Here is a 25,178-nt window from a genome sequence, read left to right as displayed (position 1 = left end):
CCTATTCCGTTGACACCAAATATCTCTGCATCAACTCATATAAGCCCAGCATATGCATGCTGTAAGTGTGGTTACCATGTGTAGGAGTCATTATTTGATAGTGTGCCAGGGTCTTCAGGTGATAGAGAAGCTGATAATTGTGTATTAATTCTCCGCCCCACTCCCACTCTGACCTCGGCCCCCTACGCTGTTCCAACGAAGCTCAACGTAAGCTCGAGGGACAGCACCTCATCTTTCCATTAGGCACTTTATAGCCTTCTGGACTCAGCATCGGGTTCAACAATTTCAGACTATAACCACTGCCCCCATTTTTTCAAATGGCAGCTCCTGATGATTCTGTCAGTGCCATTTACACCTCATCTAGACTCATCTTTTGTTTCTTAATTTGTCCCATTATCATCTCCTTTTGCCTTGCACCATCATCCCTTTTGTCATTTAATCTGTCCTGATTTCCACCCTATCACAGACATTCTTTTTTGTTCTTTCATCCCCTCCACCCTTTCCCTGCCCCTACACCTGCTTAAAACCTGTTACAGGAAACTCTCGTTTAAACGGCTCCTAAATATCCGAAATTCTCTATTAACTGGCAAAATTCTCACTCCGAAAACAACACCTCAATAACCAGCAATGTTGCCGAGTCCGAGTCTCCTGCGGTGGCCGAGTTAGTCGGTGGGGGTAGTTCTCCAAACTGCCGCTACTCGTCTTCTTGGCGCTGTCGGAAGTTGGAACACCTCAATACCCCTGTAACAGGAGTCTGACTCTCCCGTGCTGCCGGTAGTCTCTTCTGATCCGCCATTTTACAGGGGTACTGTGTGTCTCCCACGCTGCTGGTAGTCATTGCATTGCATTACCCTCAACTGGCAGTACTGTACTTAATCAAGCATCTTCCACCATCCATTTAGCACAACATTCTGTAGGTGAGTACCCAATTACTGTATACTGCACGTTTCTTGATTTTTTTAATTTTTCTTTGTTAAAAATAGCCTCGGTAGATAACCCTCTCCGTCATCCGGAATTTTTGATCAACTGGCAACACGGCGGTCCCGTCGGTGCTGGATACCAAAGAGTTTCCTGTATATCTCTAACTTTTTCCAGTTCTGACGAAAGTTTATCGACCTGAAATCTTAACTCTGTTCCTCTCTCCACAGATGCTGTCTGACCTGCTGAGGATTTCCAGCATTTTCAGTTTTTATTTCAGATTTCCAGTATCCGCAGTATTTTGCTTTTGTATTTGTATATCCAGCATCCCGCAAAATTGAGAACATTGAGAAAGACAGAATAGCAACTGTCGCTGGAACAACATCAGCTCCAAGGGGCACATCGTCCTGACTTGCACAAATATCACTGGTCCTTCCTTGTTGCTGATTAAAATCCTGGAATTCCCTACCTAGCGCCATGACTGCAAGGACTGCGGCAGTTGAAAGAGAAGGCAGCTAGAGGTGGGGCGATAGAATTACAGCACAGAAACAGGCCATTCGGCCCAACTAGGCTGTACTATGTGAATGCTCCGCACGCATCTCCTCCCATTCCATCTAGCTCATCTCAGCCTTTCAATATATCTTTCTATTCCCTAGAATCATAGAATGGTTAGAGCACAGAAGGAGGCCATTGGGCCCATCGAGCCCGTGCCGGCTCTCTGCAAGAGCACTTCAGCTAGTCCCACTCCCTCGCCCTTTCCCCGTAGCCCTGCAATTTTTTTTTCTTCAGGTACTTATCCAACTCCTTTTTGAAAGATGTGATTGAGTCCACCTCTACCACCCTTTCAGGCAGTGCATTCCTGATCATAACCACTCGCTGCGTAAAAATGTTTTTCCTCCTGTCGCCTCTTGTTCTTCTGCCAATCACCTTAAATCTGTGTCCTCCGGTTCTCGACCCTGCCGCAAGTGGGAACAGTTTCTCTCTCTCTACTCTGTCCAGACCCCTCATGATTTTGAACACCTCCATGAAATCTCCTCTCAACCTTCTCTGCTCCAAGGAGAACAACCCCAGATTCTCCAGTCTATCAATTAATTCTTGTAAATCTTTCCTGCACCCTCTCTAAGGCCTTCACATCCTTCCTAAAGTGCAGTGCCCAGAATTGGACACAATACTCCAGTTGAGGTAGAACCAGTTTTTTATAAATGTTCATCATAATTTCTAGGCTTTGGTTCTCTATACCTCTATTCATGAAGCCCAGGATCCCATAAGCTTTTTTAACTGCTTTCTCAACCTTCCCTGCCACCTTCAACAATTTGTGCACATATACCCCCAGGACTCTCTGTTCATGCACCCCCTTTAGGATTGTACCCTTTATTTTATATTTCCTCTCTTCATTCTTTCTAGCAAAATGTAACACTTTGCACTTTTCTGCATTAAATTTCATCTGCCATGTGTCCGCCCATTCCACCAGCCTGTCAATGTCCTCTTGAAGTCTATCACTATCCTCCTCACTGTTCACTATACTTCTAAGTTTTGTGTCATCTGCAAATTTTGAAATTGTGCCCTGTACACCCGCATCCAAGTCATTAATATATATCAAGAAAAGCAGTGGTCCTAGAACCGACCCATGGGGAACACCATTGTATACCTTCCTCCAGTCCAAAAAACAACTGTTCACCATTGCTCTCTGTTTCCTGTCACTTAGCCAAATTCGTATCCACTGTCCCTTTTATTCCATGGGCTTCAACTTTGCTGGCAAGCCTATTATGTGGCACTTTGTTGAACGCCTTTTCTCTCATGTACTCGTCTAGTTTCCTTTTGGAAGCATCTAAGCTATTTGCCGCAACCACTCCCTGTGGTAGCGAGTTCCACATTCTAACCACTCTCTGGGTAAAGACATTTCTCCTTATTTCCCCATTTGGATTTATTAGTGACTATGTTATATTTATGGCCAGTAGTTTTGGATTCTCCCACAAGTGGAAACATTCTCTCCACATCTACTCTGTCCAACCCATTCATGATTATAATGACCTCGATCAGGTCTCCTCGAAGTCTCCTCTTTTCTAAAGAAAAAAGCCCCAACCTGTTCAATCTTAGTTGCTCATTAATTTTCCTCTTTCCTTTTTCTAAATATGTCTGATCTTAAATGTCTGCCTCGGCGAGCAAAAGTAATAATAAAGGAAAACATTCTATAGCACCTTTCACAACCTCAGGACATCCCAAAACGCTTTACAGCCATTGAAGTACTTTTTTGAAGTGTTGTCCCTGTTGGAATGTAGGAAACGCGGCAGCCAATTTACGCACAGCAAGATACCACAAACAGCAATGCGTTAATGACCAGATGATCTGTTTTATGCAAGAAGTACTTCAGCCTAAGTCTTCTCTTTTATAAAGAAAATAGCGCCAACTCCCCGTAAACAATTTTTTTAACAAAGCTTTGATTTCTGCAATGGCTTTAATCCAGATTGTAGCTCCCTTACATAGAAACATAGAAGATAGGAGCAGGAGTAGGCCATTCGGCCCCTCGAGCCTGCTCTGCCATTCAATGCGATCATGGCTGATCATCCAAATTCAGTACCCTGTCCTTGCCTTCTCCCCATATACCTTGATCCCTTCAGATTAAGAAATATATCCAACTCCTTCTTGAATATATTTAATGAATTGGCCTCAACTGTCTTCTGTGGTAGAGAATTCCACAGGTTCACCACTCTCTGGGTGAAGAAATTCCTCCTCATCTCAGTCCTAAATGGCTTACCCCTTAACCTTAGACTGTGACCCCTGGTTCTGGACTCCCCCGCCATCGGGAACATCCTTCCTGCGTCTAGTCTGTCTAGTCCTGTTAGAATTTTATAAGTTTCAATGAGATCCCCTCTCATTCTTCTAAACTCCAGCGAGTATAAGCCCAATCGACCCAATCTCTCCTCATAAGTCATTCCTGCCATTCCAGGTATCAGTCTGGTGAATCTTCGCTGCACTCCCTCCATGGCAAGAACATCCTTCCTCAGATAAGGCGACCAAAACTGCACACAATACTCAAGGTGTGATCTCACCAAGGCCCTGTACAACTGCAGCAAGACATCCTTGCTCCTGTACTCGAATCCTCTCGCTACGAAGGCCAACATACCATTTGCCTTCTTAACCGCCTGCTGCACCTGCATGCTTACCTTCAGCGACTGGTGCACAAGGACACCCAGGTCTCATTGCATTTCCCCTTCTCCCAATCTATTGCCATTCAGATAATAATCTGCCTTCCTGTTTTTGCCACCAAAGTGGATAACCTCACATTTATCCATATTATACTGCATCTGCCATACATCTGCCCAATCACCCAACCTGTACGTAGATAACGTAGATTCCCTGAGTGTATTTTGTACTGGAGATCAGTATGCATTTAGTACCAGTATTCCCTGTCGAACAATGTACGTGGAATGAGGATCGCATACATTAAGGTACAGTCGATGGCACATCGCAATTCAATTTTACCGTAGTCCTCAGCGTCAACTTTGTCAAAATTGTGCAAGATTCTAGCAGAAATGCTTCTTATTGCTGCCGAAAGCAATCTTGCAAAGCAGGAATGAAATGTAGGATAGCTCACGAGGGATGACAACATCTAAAGTCTTCCTTCCTGTTTTGTGTGTAAGATGAAAACTCTACAACTTTGGAACAAACAAAGCTTGAGGCAATTTCAAAAAAGATATAAAAAGAACGCGCTCCCACAGGCAATGCTATCTGAGCCCGCTCTTACCTAATTCATCAGGAAGGATGTTTTACAGCTCCAATTCCCCAGCTTAATGGTTCAAGTGTTTTACTTTCTTCTGCTTTATTCACCTTCCCCAGATAAAATCGCCCGGCCGAGTTTGATAATCGCGTTTTTAATTAGCTAACATGCTGGCTCATGTAAAACCAATTTGTCATATTTGTCAAATGGGGTATTTCCTGAAGAGATTTAATGCACACTGGAAGTGCTGGAGGAATTAATATCGCCAAGGAATGCTGAAAGAAAGAACTGGCACTTATATTGCACCTTATCATTTTCTGAAAGATGTCCTGAAGTGCTCCATAGCCAATGAATGGTTTTTGAAGGGCTTTTGCCGTCAAATCCTTTAAGACTGAGATGAGGAGGAATTTCTTCACTCAGAGGGTGGTGAATCTTTGGAATTCTCTTCCCCAGAGGGCTGTGGAGGCTCAGTCGTTGAGTATATTCAAGGCTGAGATCGATAGATTTTTGGACTCTAGGGGAATGAAGGGATATGGGGATCGGGCGGGAAAGTGGAGTTGAGGCCGAAAGTCAGCGATGCTCTTATTGAATGGCAGAGCAGGCTTGAGGGGCCGTATGGCCGACTCCTGCTCCTAATTCTTATGCTCTTACGTTCTTACCCAGGACCAGAGAGCTTAGGAGCAAGTTGACACAACCAAGGCTAAGGAACCCTCCAGTATTTGCAGGGGAATCAAGGTAACCAGCAAAAACCAGAGTAGCTTCTTCAATGGGGGGAGTCCCAGGCTCCAGTGATAGGTTATTGAATGGTGGAGCAGGCTCGAGGGGCTGTAATGCCAAACCTGTGCAGTAGAGAAGGAGTGCTGCACTGTCGGTGCTGCCCGACGTTCTGATGAGACATTAAACCGAGGCTCCGTCTGCCCTCTCAGGTGGACGTAAATGATCCCATGGCAGTATTTTGAAGAAGCACAGGGGCGTTCTTCCCAGTGCCCCAGGCCAATATTTATCCCTCAACCAACATCACTAAAACAGATTATCTGGTTCATTATCACATTGTTTTTTGTGGGATCTTGCTGTGTGCAAATTGGCTGCTGCGTTTCCTACATTACAACAGTGACTAAACTTCAAAAAGTGCTTCATTTCGCTGTGAGGCATTTTGGGATGTCCTGAAAGTTGCTATATAAATGCAAGTTTTTTTTTGAAACTGCATTTATTTTTATTCATTCATCGGATGTGGGCGTTGCTGGCAAGGCCAGCATTTATTGCCCATCCCTAATTGCCCTTGTAATGTATTATCAAATGGTTTGTCACATGGTTTAGTATGAGCATGCTCAGTTTGCTCTGGCCTAGTAAAGCAAGCACATGGACGAGCAGCTCCTCCTGTATCTGTCCTTCATTTGTTCTACCCGCATATATTACATTTTCGGCGACGAGAATGGGATCCCAAAGCCATTTTTAGGGATCATGGATGGACACAGTGTTCAACCTTCAAGTGGAAAAGTTAAAGGTGCACAGGTAGCGTGCTGAGTCACTGTTCAACGGGATCGGGACAATCATGGCTGCGCCTACGGGATTCATCGGAAGCCTCGGCCTCTGTGACGGAGCTCTTGAACCATTCAGTTCTTACATTGAGCGGATGGAGATGTTTTTTAGGCCCAATAATATTATTCAGACTGAAGGTGCAGATGAGAATGTTCAAGCTCAAAATAAAGTAATTTGTGAATGGAAGAAGGCAATGTTTCTAACGGAGATTGGGCCAGATGTCTATGCAACATTGACAAACCTACTCTCGCCGGGAAAGTGAGGGATGTGTTGTTTGAAAACATTGTCAAGAAACTCGAGGACCATTTCGACCCAAAGCCATTAGAAATAGCAGAGAACTGTAAGTTTGGTACCAGAAACCAAAAAGAAAGTCAAACCATCTGTGAGTACATTGTAACTCTTAAAAACCTGTCTTTGCATTGCAACTTCGGCACATTTTAGGATCGTGCGTGGGGACTGATCGATGAATGCGCACAGTCCAAATTACTGAACACTCCGAACTTGACGTTTGACATAGCACGCAAAATTGCCCTATCTATGGAGATGGCGTCTAAGAATGCTAGGGAGCTCCGTCCAACTCAAGTGACGAGTGAAGCTGAGGTCTACAGTCACAAAGCCACCACCAAACCTAAAGCTGTGAGACTGGGTCAAAAGCATGTCAGTGAGAGCAGTTCAGTGAATTGTTTTCGCTGCAATGGAAATCACTCACCACAGCCCTGCCAATACAGAAATGCAAAGTGTTTTCACTGCCAGAAGCAAGGCCATATTTCAACAGCTTGCAGAGCTAGATCTGAAGCAGGAAGTAAGAACCATTCTAGTTGAAATGCAAAGCAACGACAACAAAAGGGAGGAATTCACAATATTGAAGTGATCACACCTGATGTTGAAGAACTAGGCATCTGCAGTATCTGTGCCATTAGCGGCAACAGTAGCAGTCATGAGAAAGACTTCCATACAAATCTTTTGATCAATGAGCAATATATCGATATGTATATCGACAAAGCGGCGGACTGCTCTCTCATGAGTAAGGACAAATATGGGAGTAAGTTTAATCAAGTAACAATTACAAAGAGTACCGTAGAGTTAAAAACCTACTCCGGAGAAATTCTAGAGACATGTGGACAAATGGAATGTGCAGTTCAACACAATGGCCAGTCAGTAAAGCTGCCTATTATTGTAGCGAGCTACAACAACAGGCTAACCCTCATGGGCAAAGACTGGTTGAGAAAGTTATAACTAGACTGGAAAAACATCTTCAGTGTAGATGCTTCAAAGAAGCGGCTTGACACAATGCTGAACAAGTACAAAAGCACGTTCCCAGACAGCTATGAGGGCATCACTGGGTATGATGCACATATCCGCATCAAGTCCAACGCGAAGCCTGTCTATTGTAAGGCAAGGCCGGTCCCCTATGCGTTGAAAAGTCAGGTGGGGGAAGAGCTAGAGAAGCGGAGAGAGAATGGAGTGCTGGTAAAAACTGACAAAAGTGAATGGGCTACCCCGATTGTGGTAGTGCCCAAAGCAGACAAAACTGTACACTTGTGCAGTGACTACAAAGTTACTATCAACCAAGCAGTTGACGATGAGCAGTACCCATTACCTACATCACAAGATTTGTATGCAGCACTCTCTGGGTCAAAGGTTTTCTCCAAGCTTGACCTGTCGCACGCTTACACTCAGCTGAATGTTGACAAAGAGAGTCAACAGTATCTCACCATCAACACACACAAGGGACTGTACTCATACACCAAGCTGCCATATGGTGTAAAATCCTCCCCCCAAAATCTTCCAGGCTACGATGGATAAGAGTTTGCAAGGAGGTCCAAATTGCTTATGCAATCAAGACGATGTGCTGATCGCAACAAGCAGCGAGGAAGAAAATCTAGAAATGTTAGATTTAGTGCTTCAAAGGTTGAATGCCCACAATGTAAAATTGAAAAGGAGCAAATGTGCTTTTGTGCAGCCCGAGGTTGTGTACCTTGGTGTGAAAGTTGATGCAAATGGCTTGCAACCAGTGAAGGAAAAGGTTGATGCTGTCATCAATGCTCCAAAGCCACAGAACGTGTCTGAGTCAAGATCTTTCCTTGGAATGGTCCAGTACTACGCACCTTTCTTACCTGAGTTAGCAACCATGTTAGCTCCATTGCACGAGCTCCTCAAGAAGGATGTCCAGTGGAAGTGGACGAAAGGAAGCTTACAACGTTTGTAAGAGAAGTCTCTCTCGTGATGCTGTACTTGTGCACTACTACACAGAGCGTGAGCTTAAGTTAGCATCTGGAAACTATAGACCAGTTAGCCTAACATCTGTGATTGGTAAAATGTTGGAGTCCATTATTAAGGAAACAGTAACAGGGCATTTGGATAAACATAATTTAATAGGACAGAGTCAGCATTGTTTTGTGAAGGGGAAGTCATGTTTGACAAATTTGCTTGAATTTTTTGAGGACGTAACATACAGGGTGGATAAACGGGAACCAGTGGATGTAGTGTATTTGGACTTCCAAAAGGCATTTGACAAGGTGCCACACAAAAGATTACTGATCAAGATAAAAAATCACGGGATTGGGGGTAATATACTGGCATGGGTGGAAGATTGGCTATCTAACAGAAAACAAAGAGTTGGGATAAATGGTTCGTTCTCGGGCTGGCAATCAGTAACTAGTGGTGTTCCCGCAGGGGTCAGTGCTGGGACACCAACTCTTTACAATCTATATAAACGATTTGGAGGAAGGGACCGAGTGCAACATATCCAAGTTTGCCGACGATACAAAGATGGGAGGGAAAGCAGTGAGTGAGGAGGACATAAAAAACCTGCAAAAGGACATAGACAGGCTAAGTGAGTGGGCAGAGACTTGGCAGATGAAATATAATACTGAAAGTGTGAGGTTATGCACTTTGGCAGAAAAAATCAAAGAACAAGTTATTATCTAAATGGAGAAAAACTGCAAAGTGCTATAGTACAAAGGGATCTGGGGGTCCTGGTGCATGAAACACAAAAAGTTAGTATGCAGGTGCAGCAGGTGATCAGGAAGGCCAATGGAATCTTGGCTTTTATTGCAAGGGGGATGGAGTATAAAAACAGGGAAGCCTTGCTGCAGTTACACAGGGTATTGGTGAGGCCACACCTGGAATACTGCGTGCAGTTTTGGTTTCCATATTTAAGAAAAGATATACTTGCTCTCGAGGCAGTTCAGAGAAGGTTCACTCGGTTGATTCCGGAGATGAGGGGGTTGACGTATGAGGAAAGGTTAAGTAGGTTAGGCCTCTAATCATTGGAGTTCAGAAGAATGAGAGGCGATCTTATCGAAACATATAAGATTGTGAGGGGGCTTGATCAGGTGGATTCGGTGAGGATGTTTCCACTGATGGGTGAGACTAGAACTAGGGGGCATAATCTTAGAATAAGGGGCTGCCCTTTCAAAACTGAGATGAGGAGAAACTTCTTCACTCAGAGGGTAGTAAATCTATGGAATTTGCTACCTCAGAGAGCTGTGGAAGCTGCAACATTAAATAAATTTAAAACGGAGATAGACAGCTTCCTAGCAGATAAGGGAATTAGGGGTTACGGGGAGAGGGCAGGGAAGTGGACGTGAGTCTAGGTTCGGATCAGCCATGATCCTATTGAATGGCGGAGCAGGCCCGAGGGGCTGTATGGCCTACTCCTGCTCCTACTTCTGCTCCTACTTCTTATGTTGTTATGTTCTTATGTTCTTATGTCTGATGCTTCTCGTTACGGTGTGGGAGCTGTCATAAGCCACGTAATGGATGATGGCCAAGAGAAACCAATCACGTTTGCATCACGAACCCTCATAAAGAGCGAATGAAACTATGTGCAAATTGAAAAGGAAGCACTCGCCATAGTGTTTGGAATCAAGAATTTCCAACAGTTCCTGATCAGCAGAAAGTTTACCCTGATAACCAATCACAAACCGCTCCAAGCAATATTGGGGCCCAAATCTGCCATCCCTGAAATGGCCGCATCATGAATGCAATGTTGGGCAGTCACAATATGACTGCACGATTAAATATCTCACTTCAAAGCAAAACGCAATAGCAGATGCCTTGTCCAGGTTGCATCATGTGGACTCATGTGTTGGGAGTGAAGGTGAGATTTTCACGCTAGGTGCAGTTGATAAAGACTTTCCCGTGAATGCAACTGAGATTGCAGATGAAATTCAAAAGAACTCAGTACTGAAAAGATTGTATAAAAACACCTTGAATGGACTGATCAGTGTCTCGACACAGAATTGAAACCATTCCATAACCGTCGTACTGAATTGCATTGTGAGCAAGATTGTATCAAGTGGGGAAACAGAGTAATGGTACCTACTTCTTTGAGAGATAGAATTCTGGCCGAACTTCATACTGAACATCCAGGGATCGTCAGTATGAAATCAATTGCAAGAAGCTTTGTTTACTTGCCTGGATTGGACAGGGGATCTGGAACCACTTGATCATGAACACATACATGAGTTTGACTCTGTTCAAACTTCAGTCACTGAAGTACCAGGTTCAAACAAGTCTGAGATCAAAACAGGATCATCTTTGCATTCGGAATAAAAACAAAACAGCCCGACAATTGGTTCAACACCAAAATCTTCTGTAGAAAGGTCAGGAAGGCTCCGCAAACCTGCAATTAAACTGGATTTGTAGTTCATTTAAAAGAAAAAAAGCCGGGAGTTTTTGTTATGTGGTACATGTAATGCTGGGAAAGGTGGGACCTTAGTTTTGTTGTATTTGTGAGGGGAATACATACTTTTTATTTAAGGGGGAAGCAGTGTAATTTATTATCACAGGGTTTAGTATGAACATGCTCAGTTCGCTCTGGCCTAGTAAAGCAAGCACATGGACTAGCAACTCATCCTGTCTCTGTCCTTCATTTGTTCTACCCACACATATTACAGTCCTTGAGAGGCTCGCTAGGCCATTTCAGAGGTCAGTTAAGAGTGAACCACATTGCTGTGGGTCTGGAGTCACATATAGGCCAGACCGGGTAAGGACGGCAGATTTCCTCCCCTAAAAAGGACATTAGTGAACCAGATAGGTTTTTACAACAATCCGGTAGCTTCATGGTCACTGTTACTGATACGAGCCTTTTTATTCCAGGTTTATTTAACTGAACTCATGTCTCCGGAATATTAGTCTAGGCCTCTGGATTATACGTCCAGTAACTTGACCACTATGCTACCGTTCCCGTTTCCTAGACTTTGCACGAGATACAAAGACCTACAATGTCTAAGCCCTATGACACTACAGAAAATACACGAAGGCCTGGAATTTCCGCTCGATTGCTCTGGTTTTTATTGGCGCAATTCAGCCGAAATCAGCGTAATCGCCGCAAAAGATGGCGGAACTTTAAGCACAATTGCAAAAATGAGTTTCTGCGATCTTTTGCGCTTGTTTAAAAAAACATCATGCTGGAAGCAGGCCCTGCCCAAAAACTGGCCATGCCTCCGCCCCCCCCCGCCCCAGGGTGAATTAATCGCCATTGGGAGTTTCCGCTAATTGCGCTCCTTGGCGGGGCCTTCGAGGAGGCTCCAAAAATTAAGTTGGCCCTTTTTGGGCACGAGGACATTAATAGGCACGTTTTGAAAGCTTTCAAATGCGATTTTTGTTTTAATCTACTAAGAAACTAGCTGCTGTACCCCACTATAACCAGAAAATAGTTTAATTTTAATTTTAAAAGTGAATCTCAGTAATTTAAAATCGGGTTACTCACAGGTGGTGGATTGATACAGGAAACTCTTTGGTATCTGGCACCTACGGGACCGGGCTGGTGCCGGGTGATTAAAAATTCCGGATAACGGAGAAGTATACTTGCCAAGGTACGAGAGCCCCGTTACACGGCCACAGATCCAGGAGACCCTGTTGCACGGCCACTTGTGCAGGAACCCCGGTTACACGGCCACAGGTACAGGAACCCCGGTTACACGGCCACAGATCCAGGAACCCCGGTTACACGGCCACAGGTACAGGAGCCCCAGTTACACGGCCACAGATCCAGGAACCCCGGTTACACGGCACTTGTGCAAGAGTCCCGGTTACATGGCCACTTGTGCAGGGGTCCCGGTTACATGGCCACAGATCCAGGAGTCCCGTTACACAGCCACAGGTGCAGGAACCCCGGTTACACGGCCACTAATATACAGTAATACTTACCTGAACCTACTCCTGAATTTTGCTGGTTAATAGAGAATTCCAGATATTTAGGTGCCGTTTGAACGAAAGTTTCCTGTACTATGATTTAAAATGCTTATTTTTTGTGATAAACCCATTTTCAGCTGTGTTAATCAAACTGCAGCAAGTCACCACTCTCAAATTTATGAAGGAAAAGTTTTAAAAGCGAAATTAAAAAAAAAAAATAAAGGTTTTATAACGCTGCACAATTGTGCTGGTTCAGGGCAGATTTTGCGTTTGGTGATATGCAAATGAGATCGAGCGGCATCTCGGGGGGGAAAAACACCACTTTTCAAAAATGGGCGCAATTTGCGACAGAATTGGCATTCACGCCCAGAGCGGAAACTCCAGCCTGTCGTGTCTGGGCAATCGGACGCTTATCCATATAAGGGTAAAGTCAGCAATTCCGTGTTGCTGGCTGGGGCCAGGCTCCGAGGGTTTGCCAAACATCCGGAACTGCCACCAGAATGTAGCAGCTCCATCCCTAGGATGATAGAGTAGATAAGGAGAAACTGATTCCAGTGACAGGAGGGTCGGTAACCAGAGGACACCGATTTAAGGTGATTGGCAAAAGAACCAGAGGGGAGATGAGGAAACAGTTTTTACGCAGTGAGTTGTTGTGATCTGGAATGCGCTGCCTGAAAGGGCGGTGGAATCAAAAGGGAATTAGGGAAATAATTGAAGGGTAAGATTTGCAGAGCTAGGGGGAAAGAGGAGGGGAGTGGAATTAATTGGAGAACTCTTTCAAAGAGCCGGCACAGGCATGATGGGCTAAATGGCCTCCTTCTGTGCTGTAAGATTCTATGATTCTAAGGTGGGTAGTTGGAGTTAAGCTACAGGTCAGCCATGATCTAATTGAATGGCGGAACAGGCTCGAGGGGCTGAATGGCCTTCTCCTGTTCCTATTTTCCAATCCATGCTTCCTTTGAGTGTGGCTCTGTTGGGGTAAAAGAGAAGTCTTCCCTCCTCTCAAGCGGACCCCCTGAGATAAGGGGTCAACACTTGCCCTATAGCAACCACAAATTCACCAGACGGACACCTTGAATAAGTTTCACGATCTTTATTCAAGCATATGCAGGGGGAAAATCTCAGTCTCATCCCAGAGAAAGGATTCTTCCACCGAGTATCAAATACGTACAGCAATTATACCCTAACTTGAGGCGTGCACCCCTCGTGCACCCCCCTTCTACGATCATTCATTGGTCTGCAGAATAGGCGAAGGGCTGTGTCCATTCATTGCCCCTTATCAGGGTGGTTGCTGAATGGTTCACAGAAATCCATCTTTACAGCATTCGTGGGCTACATTATCTGTTTCTACTCTGTCCATGAGGTCCTTACCTCATCCCATGGGAATCTGTTTGTCCTGCTTTATCTTAAGCAAGGTCAAAAGAGAAGCTTGTTAGCCTTACAGTTCCTGTCTTATCTAGGTCCTACAGTCCTAAGCAAGGATAGGAGACAAACTTATCAGCCTTCTAGTTTCCACTAATTTTAATTCGAATAAGAAGTTGTAGTTTCTTCTAACTTTAATTCTAAGATGCCTTTTTTGTCCCCTTACAGGCTCCCGCTGGCACCTTGGCAGCTCTTCCTTCTCTCCCGAGTGTGAATGTCATTAACCGCACAGAACACCCATCACCATTTGACAAACAAATTCAGACACAAAATATGAACCAAGTATCTGCGTACCATTTAGAGTATAAAAAACAATAGATGCTCAGGAGTTATTTCAGGATTGCAGTCCAATCTCAGGTCTCAGTTGGCAGGGCTAATGCACAAACGCTTTGTTCTTGCAGTTTCCAATGTTAGCTGAAGTCCTTAATTAAATCTCCACCTTCTAATCATGCCTAGACATTCATTACCTCACCGCAATATTTAAAGCTTTCTGATCTCTTTTCCACCAGGAACTGTCTGCTTTGCATATTCTATCTTGTTTGTGAAGCCACCTTAACAATGCTGCAGATGCTGGAAATCTGAAATAAAAAGAGAAAATGCCGGAAACGCTCAGCAGGTCAGGCAGCGTCTGCGGAGAGAGAAAGAGTTTCCTGCCTTTCATTGCTGTACAGTAATAGAAACATACAAACATAGAAACTAGGAGCAGGAGTAGGCCATTCGGCCCTTCGAGCCTGCTCCGCCATTCAACGAGATCATGGCTGATCATCCAAACCCTAGCACCCGGTCCCTACACTGACAACCATCCCACCCAAGCCCTATCCCCGTAACCCCACATATTTTATCCCCCCTAACACTAAGGGCCAATTTTTTTTATCATAGCCAATCAATCTAACCCGCACATCTTTGGACTGTGGGAGGAAACCGGAGCACCCGGAGAAAACCCACGCAAACACGGGGAGAATGTGCAAACTCCACACAGACAGTCACCCGAGGCCGGATTTGAACCCAGGTCCCTGGCGCTGTGAGGCAACAGTGCTAACCACTATGCCACTGTGCTGTCACTCCCCCACCGCGGGGGATACCTCCCTGAAAATCCCCGTGGTTAGTAAAACCGCGGCTGGCAAATACAGTATAAATGTTCAAATAACACAATAAAAAAGAGTATAAAAGCAATAAAGTCATGTTATTTGCCTTAATCCAAAATAAAAACCGCGTAGACGCAAAATTCACTGCTGCGGTCGGCAAAAGTTGTCGCAGAGAGGAAACCGTGTATACTTGAAATCCGCGTATGGCAAAACCGGTTGGGGCAGGATTCCTGTACTTTCTTTTTTTATTCATTCCTGGGATGTGGGCATCGCTGGCAAGGCCAGCATTTATTGCCCATCCCTAATTGCCCTTGAGAAGGTGGTGGTGAGCCGCCTTCTTGAACCGCTGTAGTCCGTGTGGTGAAGGTGCTCCCACAGTGCTGTTAGGGAGGGAGTTCCAGGATTTTGACCCAGCGACAATGAAGGAACGGCAATATATTTCTAAGTCAGCATGGTGTGTGACTTGGAGGGGAACTTGGAGGTGGTGGTGTTCCCACGCACCTGCTGCCCTTGTCCTTCTAGGTGGAAGAGGTCACAGGTTTGGGAGGTGCTGCCGCAGAAGCCTTGGCGAGCTGCTGCAGTGCATCTTGTAGATGGTACACACTGCAGCCACGGTACGCCGGCGGTGGAGGGAGTGAATGTTTAAGGTGGTGGATGGGGTGCCAATCAAGTGGGCTGCTTTGTACTGGATGGTGTCGAGCTTCTTGAGTGTTGTTGCAGCTGCACTCATCCAGGCAAATGGGGAATATTCCATCACACTCCTGATTTGTGCCTTGTAGATGGTGGAAAGGCTTTGGGGAGTCAGGAGGTGAATAACTAGCCTCTGTTGCCACAGTATTTATGTAGTTGGTCCAGTTAAGTTTCTGGTCAAGTTTCTGGTTTCTCCTGACTTTCTGGCTTTTTGTATTTTTTTATACATTTATATGTCTATTTATTTCTTGTTTTTGTTACTGCTTTCTAATTTTATTTGCCGTTTCTTTCTGTTCCATCTTTCTCCCTTTTCTGTCGTCTGTTTCATAGAAATTTAGGGCACAGAAGGAGGCCATTCGGCCCATCGTGTCTGCACCGGCCGAAAAAGAGCTCTCCAGCCTAATCCCACTTTCCAGCTCTTGGTCCGTAGCCCTGTAGGTTACGGCACTTCAAGTGCATATCCAAGTACTTTTTAAATGTGATGAGGGTTTCTGCCTCTACCAACCTTTCAGGCAGTGAGTTCCAGACCCTCACCACCCTCTGGGTGAAAAAAGTTCCCTTCAACTCCCCTCTAATCCTCCGACCAATTACTTTAAATCTATGCCCCTGGTTATTGACCTCTCTGCTAAGGGAAATAGGTCCTCCCTATCTGCTCTATCTAGGCCCCTCATAATTCAAACGCAATTAGGTCTCCCCTCAGCCTCCTCTATTCCAAAGAAAACAATCCCAGCCTTTCCAATCTTTCCTCATAGCTAAAATTCTCCAATCCTGGCAACATCCTCGTAAATCTCCTCTGTACCCTCTGTAGTGCAATCACAACTTTCCTGTAATGTGGTGACCAGAACTGCACACAGTATTCTAGCTGTGGCCTAACTAGTGTTTTATACAGTTCAAGCATAACCCCCCTGCTCTTATATTCAATGCCTCAGCTAAGAAAGTAAAGTATGCCTTCTTAACCACCTTATCTACCTGTCCTGCTACCTTCATGGATCTGTGGACATGCACTCCAAGGTCCCTCTGTTCCTCTACACTTCTCAGTATCCTACCATTTATTGTGTATTCCTTTGCCTGATTTGCCCTCACAATATGCATTACCTCACACTTCTCTGGATTGAATTCCATTTGCCGCTTTTCTGCCCACCAGACCAGTCCATTGATATCTTCCTGCAGTCTACAGCTTTCTTACTCACCATCAACCACACGGCCAATTTTTCTATTATCTGCAAACTTCTTAATCATGCCCCCTACATTGAAGTCTAAATCATTGATGTATTCCACAAAAAGCAAGGGTCCCAGTACTGAGACCTCCACTAGAAACAGCTATCCAGTCACAAAAGCTTTCTCTTTGCTTCCTGCCACTCAGCTAATTTTGGATCCAATTTGCCACTTTCCCTTGGATCCAATGGGCTTTTACTTTTCTGACCAGTCTGCCATGTGGGACCTTGTCAAAAGCCTTGCTAAAATCCATGAAGACTACATCAAACGCACTACCCTCATCAACCCTCCTTGTTACCCCCTCAAAAAATTCAAATCAAGTTAGTCAGACATGACCTTCCCTTAACAAATCCATGCTGACTGTCCTTGATTAATCCGTGTCTTTCTAAATGATGATTAATACGGTCCCTCAAAATTTTTTCCAACAATTTGCCTACCACCGAGTTTAGGCTGACTGGCCTGTAATTACTCGGTCAAGCCCTTTCTCCCTTTTTAAACAAGGGTACAACATTAGCAGTCCTCCAGTCCTCCGGCATCACACCTGTAGCCAGAGAGGATTGGAAAACGGTGGTCAGAGCCTCTGCAATTTCCTCCCTTGCTTCTCTTAACAACCTGGGATACATTTCATCCGGACCTAACGATTTATCTACTTTCAAAGATGTTAAACCCCTTAATATTTCCTCTCTCACTATGTTTATCTCATCTAACATTTCACACTCCTCCTAGATGCAAAGTATTCATTAAGAACCATACCCACATCTTCTGCCTCCACACACAAGCTTCCTTTTAAAATTTCTCCTGAGTGCATTTTAACAATTCTGTGCCCGCTATACCTTTTATACTGATTCTTTCCCAGTTAATGATAGGCTAGTTGAAATCCCCTACTGTTACTGCCCTATTGTTTTTGCACTTCTCAGAAATTTGCCTACATATTTGCTCTTCTATCTCCCTCTGACTGTTTGGGGGTCTATAGTACACTCCCAGCAGTGTGATTGCCCCTTTTTTGTTCTTCAGTTCAACCCAATATGGCCTCATTTGATGATCCTTCTAACATATCCTCCCTCCTCACAGCTGTAATTGTTTCTTTAACCAATATAATAATAATAATAATCAACTTTATTGTCATTGTTAGTGCACAAGTGCAGTACAACGAAATGTAGGCTTGCGGTTCCCGAGAGTGTACATTTTGATTAAGACATTTAAACATTCAACATACATTTGGCTTGTAATACATTAACATAAACATAACCATAATAAAGTGCATTGGCAGATGTGCAGGCTTTAGAGTTTATTTGTGGAGTTCAGTAGGATGACAGCCCTGGGAAAGAAGCTGTTCCTAAATCTGGTCGTTCGGGTGCGAATGCATCTGTAGCGTCTCCCAGATGGCAGGAGGGCGAACAGACTGTGGCTGGGGTGGGTAGGGTCTTTGATGATGGTCAGTGACCTCCGTAAACAACGTTTCTGGTATATGTGCTCGATGGTCGGTAGCCGGGTGCCGGTAATGCGTTGGGCAGTTTTGACTACCCGCTGCAGGGCTTTCCGGTCATAGTAGCTACAGCTGCCATACCATACTGTGATACAGTTCGTCAGGATGCTCTCTATTGTGCAGCGGTAAAAGTTAGAGAGGATCAGGGGTGACAGATTACATCCCTTCAGGCTCCTTAGCAAATATAGGCGCTGCTGGGCCTTCTTCACCAGAGAGGAGGTATTGAGGGACCAGGAGAGGTCTTCCAACTCCCCACCTTTTGTATCCCCCTCTGTATCTCGTCTGAAATCCTTGTAACCAGGAATGTTGAGCTGCCATTCCTGCCCTTTTTTCAGCCACGTCACAGTAATAGCTGTGATATCATAATTCCACGTATCCACCTGTGCCCTCAGCTCATCTGCCTTATTCACTCGACTCTTTGCATTGAAGTATATACCATTCAGCACTGCCAAACCCCTTTGTTGTCTATTTTTTAGCCTGTAGGAACGGAGGTTCCTATCAAAAAGACTGAGTTCGACTCAGGTAATTAAATTAATGAACTTTAATGAAACCAAACGAGTTTAAACTGGAAACTGCTAGAACACATCAATAACAGGTATACTCTCCTTGAGGGCTCCACGGGGACTGATCCTCTGGTCAGGAGACTGACGTCATGACGCCATCACGTTCTTCCTGCCATTGGGGCATCACGTGACTAACGGCATGACGTCATCACGTTGAACCCGTGCTGTAAAGGTAACTAGGCATTGTACAGTCAAACAGTGTAATTAAAGGTACAGGCACAGACAGCAACTACATTGCTGTTAAAGGAATTATGTACAACCGCTCTGAGTCCTTCGGTGGCTCCGCCACAAGCCCTTGTTTCCTCTGCCTTCCAAACTCACTCATTTGCTGCCTTCCATTTCCCAGCTGTACTTCCCTCCCGTCTGAATCTACGCTCAGGATCCCGTCCCCACTGTTAGTTTATATCTTTTTTGGCACACCTTTTTTTACCTCATTGCATGACATTCGAGAGCAAAGGGATGAGAAACCGCTCCCTCCCTCAGCGACCCATCAAAGACTCAACACCACTTCATCCTGTGTTCCTGACTTGTCTCCTAACTCGCACCAAGTCCCGTTCACCCATCACCCCCTGTGCTCACTGCCCCGTGTCCTAACTCACACCCAGTCCGGTTCACCCATCACCCCCTGTGCTCACTGCCCCGTGTCCTAACTCACACCCAGTCCCGTTCACCCATCACCCCCTGTGCTCACTGCCCCGTGTCCTAATTCACACCCAGTCTCGTTCACCCATCACCCCCTGTGCTCACTGCCCCGTGTCCTAACTCACACCCAGTCCCGTTCACCCATCACCCCCTGTGCTCACTGCCCCGTGTCCTAACTCACACCCAGTCCCGTTCACCCATCACCCCCTGTGCTCACCGCCCCGTGCCCTAACTCGCACCGACTCCCATTCGCCCATCACCCTCTGTGCTCACTGCCCCGTGTCCTAACTCACACCCAGTCCCGTTCACCCATCACCCCCTGTGCTCACTGCCCCGTGCCCTAACTCGCACCCAGTCCCGTTCACCCATCACCCCCTGTGCTCACTGCCCCGTGTCCTAACTCACACCCAGTCCCGTTCACCCATCACCCCCTGTGCTCACTGCCCCGTGTCCTCACACCCAGTCCCGTTCACCCATCACCCCCTGTGCTCACTGCCCCGTGTCCTAATTCACACCCAGTCCCGTTCACCCATCACCCCCTGTGCTCACTGCCCCGTGTCCTAACTCACACCCAGTCCCGTTCACCCATCACCCCCTGTGCTCACTGCCCCGTGTCCTAACTCACACCCAGTCCCGTTCACCCATCACCCCCTGTGCTCACCGCCCCGTGCCCTAACTCGCACCGACTCCCATTCGCCCATCACCCCCTGTGCTCACTGCCCCGTGTCCTAACACACACCCAGTCCCGTTCACCCATCACCCCCTGTGCTCACCGCCCCGTGCCCTAACTCGCACCGACTCCCATTCGCCCATCACCCCCTGTGCTCACTGCCCCGTGTCCTAACTCACACCCAGTCCCGTTCACCCATCACCCCCTGTGCTCTCTGCCCCGTGTCCTAACTCGCACCGAGTCCGGTTCACCCATCACCCCCTGTGCTCACTGCCCCGTGTCATAACTCACACCCAGTCCCGTTCACCCATCACCCCCTGTGCTCACTGCCCCGTGTCCTAACTCACACCCAGTCCCATTCACCCATCACCCCCTGTGCTCACTGCCCCGTGTCCTAACTCACACCCAGTCCCCTTCACCCATCACCCCCTGTGCTCACTGCCCCGTGTCCTAACTCACACCCAGTCCTGTTCACCCATCACCCCCTGTGCTCGCTGTCCCACATTTGCTAGTTTTAAGCTACAGAAATTAAAGTCATCATTAAAGACCTTAACAACATGGTTATTATTCGGTTATACTCTACAGTCTTTCCTTTATCATTTATTAGCTTCAGATCTTAAAGTTTGATTTGTTGCCCATGAAATATATTAAATCCGGCACAGACACGATGGGCCGACCGGCCTCCTTCTGAGCCGCAAGTATCGGTGATTCTATTGAACTTCAAAAACCAGCCAAAGAATGCCACCCTTAAACTCTTTTCCGAATAATAAATCCACAAAGCCTTATAATTCTCTTTTAGTCTTGGGCATTTGAAATACTCTTTCAAGTTTATTCTTCCACTCTTGTATTACTGAGCATTCCTTCATTGCATAATCATGGTTCTGGCCACACTGAACATTAAGTTCATCGCCGCTCCGCTAGGTCGGGAAGGCTCTCCTGTATTTCCCATCTCAAAATAGAGTCCCGCGGGATTCCCATTCCCGCTCCTCGCCCCCCCCACCACACTGTCCAGCGAGAAAACCTCCCACAACTGTCGAAGGTAATACTTGAAATCCACAGTCTGTCTCACAAACTTGCGACACACTCTGCTCATCGCAGCCTGTGCCTCTCCGTCGGTGCAGTGCAGTCCACTGCTGCTCTCTGGTGACGTCTTTCGGTCACTGCACCTTTCCATTGATTTTCCTGGTATATTAAACACAATGGCTTGTAATTTTGCGGTCAGCCGCTGGCCCTGAAGAAAGCTGCCCACAAAGATCTCGCGATCTCCGTGGCGAGAAGTTTGCCTTTTTCGACGCGCAGTTGTGATCAGTGTAGTCTAGTCATAGTCATAGAGTCATACCAGCAGAGAAGAAGGCCATTTGGCCCATCGAGTCCGTGCCGGCTCTCTGTAGAGCGATCCAGTCGATCCCATTCCCCCGCTCTATCCCCGTAGCCCTGCAAGTTTATTTCCCTCAAGTGCCTATCCAATGTTGAAAACATTGAGTGTCTCCGCTTCCACCACTTCTGTCGGCAGCGAGTTCCAGGTCATCACCACTCACTGGGTAAAAAAGTTTTTCCTTACGTCCCCCCTGTATCTCTTGCCCAAAACCTTAAATCTCTGTCCCCTGGTCCTTGTACCATCAACTAGCGGGAACAGCCTTTCCCCGTCTAGCCTATCCAAACCCATCATAATCTTGTACACCTCTATCAAATCACCCCTCAACCTCCTTTGCTCTAATGAAAACAAATCCAGCTTCTCCAACCTGTCCTTATAGCTAAGATCCCCCATCCCCGGAACCATTCTGGTAAATCTCCTCTGCGCCCCTTCAAGGGCCTTCACATCTGGTGGGGAATCCCACAGCTGCTGTGACGGCAACAAGCTGTCAAAACAGCCAATCACAATGCAGAATTCTCACAGACAAGGAAGCAGGAAGTGAAGAATTGCTTTTATTCAGATTTTTTAAAGATGTTATCGACAGCAAAACAAAGATTGGGGCTCTCACATGGGGAAAAGGTAAACCTGAAATAAAGATGAACAAACTTTTAAAAAAATAGAACTTTTTTAAAGTTTGTTAAAAATTGCAATTGATATTATAATGGAGAAATTTGACATTTCACAAAATTAAAATGAAGTTTTTCAGGGCCATAACATTTGCTCAGTCCTAGTTAAAACCCCAGTTACACCTAATCCCTTTGGGTCTAACTTTTAATGGGGTATTTAAAAGCGATATTATTGCGGAAAAGCCCAAGTTTTGTCAGTTTCCCTGATTTCCCTGATTGCACTGATTGCCGGCAAAGATGTGGAGGGGGAGGCGGGCGGGGGTGGGGAGGTGGCGGGGCGGCACAGTGCAGACTGTGTCACAGCAGTGAATGACTGACCACAACTTCAGGATTTCCACGTTGAGATCCGCATGCGCTACATCCTGATGTTTCAAAGCGGGAATAGCAGCGAGCGCTGTTCGTTCACTGTTATTGCCCACTGCAACTTCCGGCCCATTGGGGAGTGTGTGCCGATGGGTGTAGTTCACACGCGAGTATTTAACGTGTCCACACTGCATTCCTTTGCATGCGGTTAACAGTCTATTTTAAAGGGGTTAACACCTGCCTAAAAATCGTGTGCAGAGGAGCATATTATGCGCACGTTCAGCCTTTGTACGTGGATTCTGTCAATTGGAAAATGTGCCCCAATATTTTTTTCGGGGAGGGTGGAGGTTGGATTGATAATATCCAAATTGGGGGCTTCAGGACTTTTCTGTAGAAGATTAGCCTGAAGTGCTTCTTGCATAAAACAGATTATCCGGTCATTATCACATTGCTGTTTGTGGGAGCTTGCTGTGCGCAAATTGGCTGTTGCGTACAGTGACTATACTTCAAATGTACTTCATTGGCTGTAAAGTACTTTGGGACGCACTGAGGTCATGGTGACGCTATAGAAATGCAAGTTTTTTTTTCTTTATTGTTACTTTTGCTTACAGAGGTAGACATTTAGGCCGCGATTTTATGTTTGGTGTCGGGATGGGCGTGGGTCAGCTGGTTTCCGGTCCCGCCCCCCCCAGCTATCTCCACTCCACAGATGTGATTTTCCCTTGATTGACCTGGTTAAGCCCCGCCCTGTGGGCTTACCGGCCAATTAACAGGAAGCGGGTTCTTAAAGGGACCATGCACAATTTTATTTTGACAGTTGATTTCTCCATGTTTGACAGCAGTGAGGTGCTGAAAATACTGACAATCACTGCACAAAGGTGACGTCTTGCACCTAAGCTCTCCAAAGACTCCCTCCATAGGCTGGAATAGATGGCAGTTGCAGATGGGGTTACAGAAGCGATCTGTCACTAGTTCTCCCAATGAGGCAGCACTGGACATATAGTTGGATTTAAAAACTTTTAAGCTAAAGAAATCTGTGTTTTAAAAATGCAGTAACCAACATTTTCTTTGCTCTGAAACTCACCAAGTGCAACATTGGGTCCTTCACACCACTTCAGCAGCTGTCATCTTTTCACAAACAATACACCAGACTCACAACATGGCACACTTACCTGGCGTGGTGTCCGGATGTTGGGAAACCCAACCCAGAAGCGGGAAAATCGAAAAACAGGCTGAAAACTGCTGACAAATACCTGTTAATAGGCCTTTAAACCATTTCCCACCACTAGGTGTTGGGTCCATTCACAAATTGGGCACTCAACACTTAGGAAGGCTGTTTGGAGGCAGGTTGACGGTGGGTTTGGGACCCGCTGTCACTCAATAGGACTTTAACCTTTGACCCGCCTCACTGAGTGCCGGCAAAATTACAGCCTTAAGATCAGATATATTTAGTAAAAGGAGAGAGGCCCAGAGCCCCGAGAGAGTGGAGAGGCAGCAGGCCTACGAGGGAGCACCAGGGGCGACACATAAAGAGCACCAGAGGCGGCGAGCAGCGAGGCCCAGGGCCCCGAGAGAGCGGAGAGGCGGCAGGCCTACGAGGGAGCACCAGGGGCGACACATAAAGAGCACCAGAGGCGGCGAGCAGCGAGGCCCAGAGCCCCGAGAGGGCGGAGAGGCGGCAGGCCTGCGAGGGAGCACCAGAGGCGGCAAATAAAGTGCACCAGAGGTGGCTTACTAATCCAGGTTCCGGGAGAGGGAAGCAAAAAGTAATCGAAGTGTGACGTCACCAAGAAGCAGGTAAGTGATTGGTTGGTGACTATTTTCTTTCTAAATTTTTCTTAACTTAAATTTTGTGGTTTCTAAGGTCTCTGTTGTGTAGCGGGGACTACTATTAAGCAAGGGCCTTTGAGTATATCATTAAATTGAAGTGAAATTGGTGGGATTCATTTAATTTTAATTAATTAATTAAAGGGTAAGTCATGGCAGGACAGCCCAGCCCCGTAGTGTGCTCCTCCTGCTCTATGTGGGAAATCAGGGACGCTTCCTGCATCCCTGATGACCATGTGTGCGGGAAGTGTGTCCAGCTGCAGCTACTGACAGACCGCATTGCGGCACTGGAGCTGCGGATGGATTCATTTTGGAGCATTCGCGATGCTGAGGACGTCGTGAATATCACATTTAGCAAGTTGGTCACACCGCAGGTAAAGGGTGTGCAGGCAGGAAGGGAATGGGTGACCAGCAGGCAGAGTAAGAGGCGCAGGCAGGTAGTGCAGGAATCCCCTGTGGCCATCCCCCTCTCCAACAGATATACCACCTTGAATACTGTTGGGGGGGAATGACTCATCAGGGGAAGGCAGCAGCAGCCAACTTCCTGGCACCATGGGTGGCTCTGCTGCACAGGCTGGGAGGAAAAAGAGTGGAAGAGCTATAGTGATAGGGGACTCAATTGTAAGGGGAATAGATAGGCGTTTTTGTGGCCGCAATTGAGACTCCAGGATGGTGTGTTGCCTCCCTGGTGCAAGGGTCAAGGACGTCTCAGAGCGGCTGCAGAACATTTTGGAGGGGGAGGGCGAACAGCCAGTTGTCGTGGTGCACATAGGCAGCAACGATATAGGTAAAAAACGGAATGAGGTCCTAAAAGCAGAATATAGGGAGTTAGGAGGTAAATTAAAAAATAGGACCTCAAAGGTAGTAATCTCAGGATTGCTACCAGTGCCACGTGCTAGTCAGAGTAGAAATAGGA

This window comes from Somniosus microcephalus, chromosome 1, assembly GCF_052327205.1.
Source record: "Somniosus microcephalus isolate GS21.2 chromosome 1, FLI_Smic_1.0, whole genome shotgun sequence".
Classification (NCBI taxonomy): domain Eukaryota; kingdom Metazoa; phylum Chordata; class Chondrichthyes; order Squaliformes; family Somniosidae; genus Somniosus; species Somniosus microcephalus.
This window is presented reverse-complemented; position numbering follows the sequence as displayed.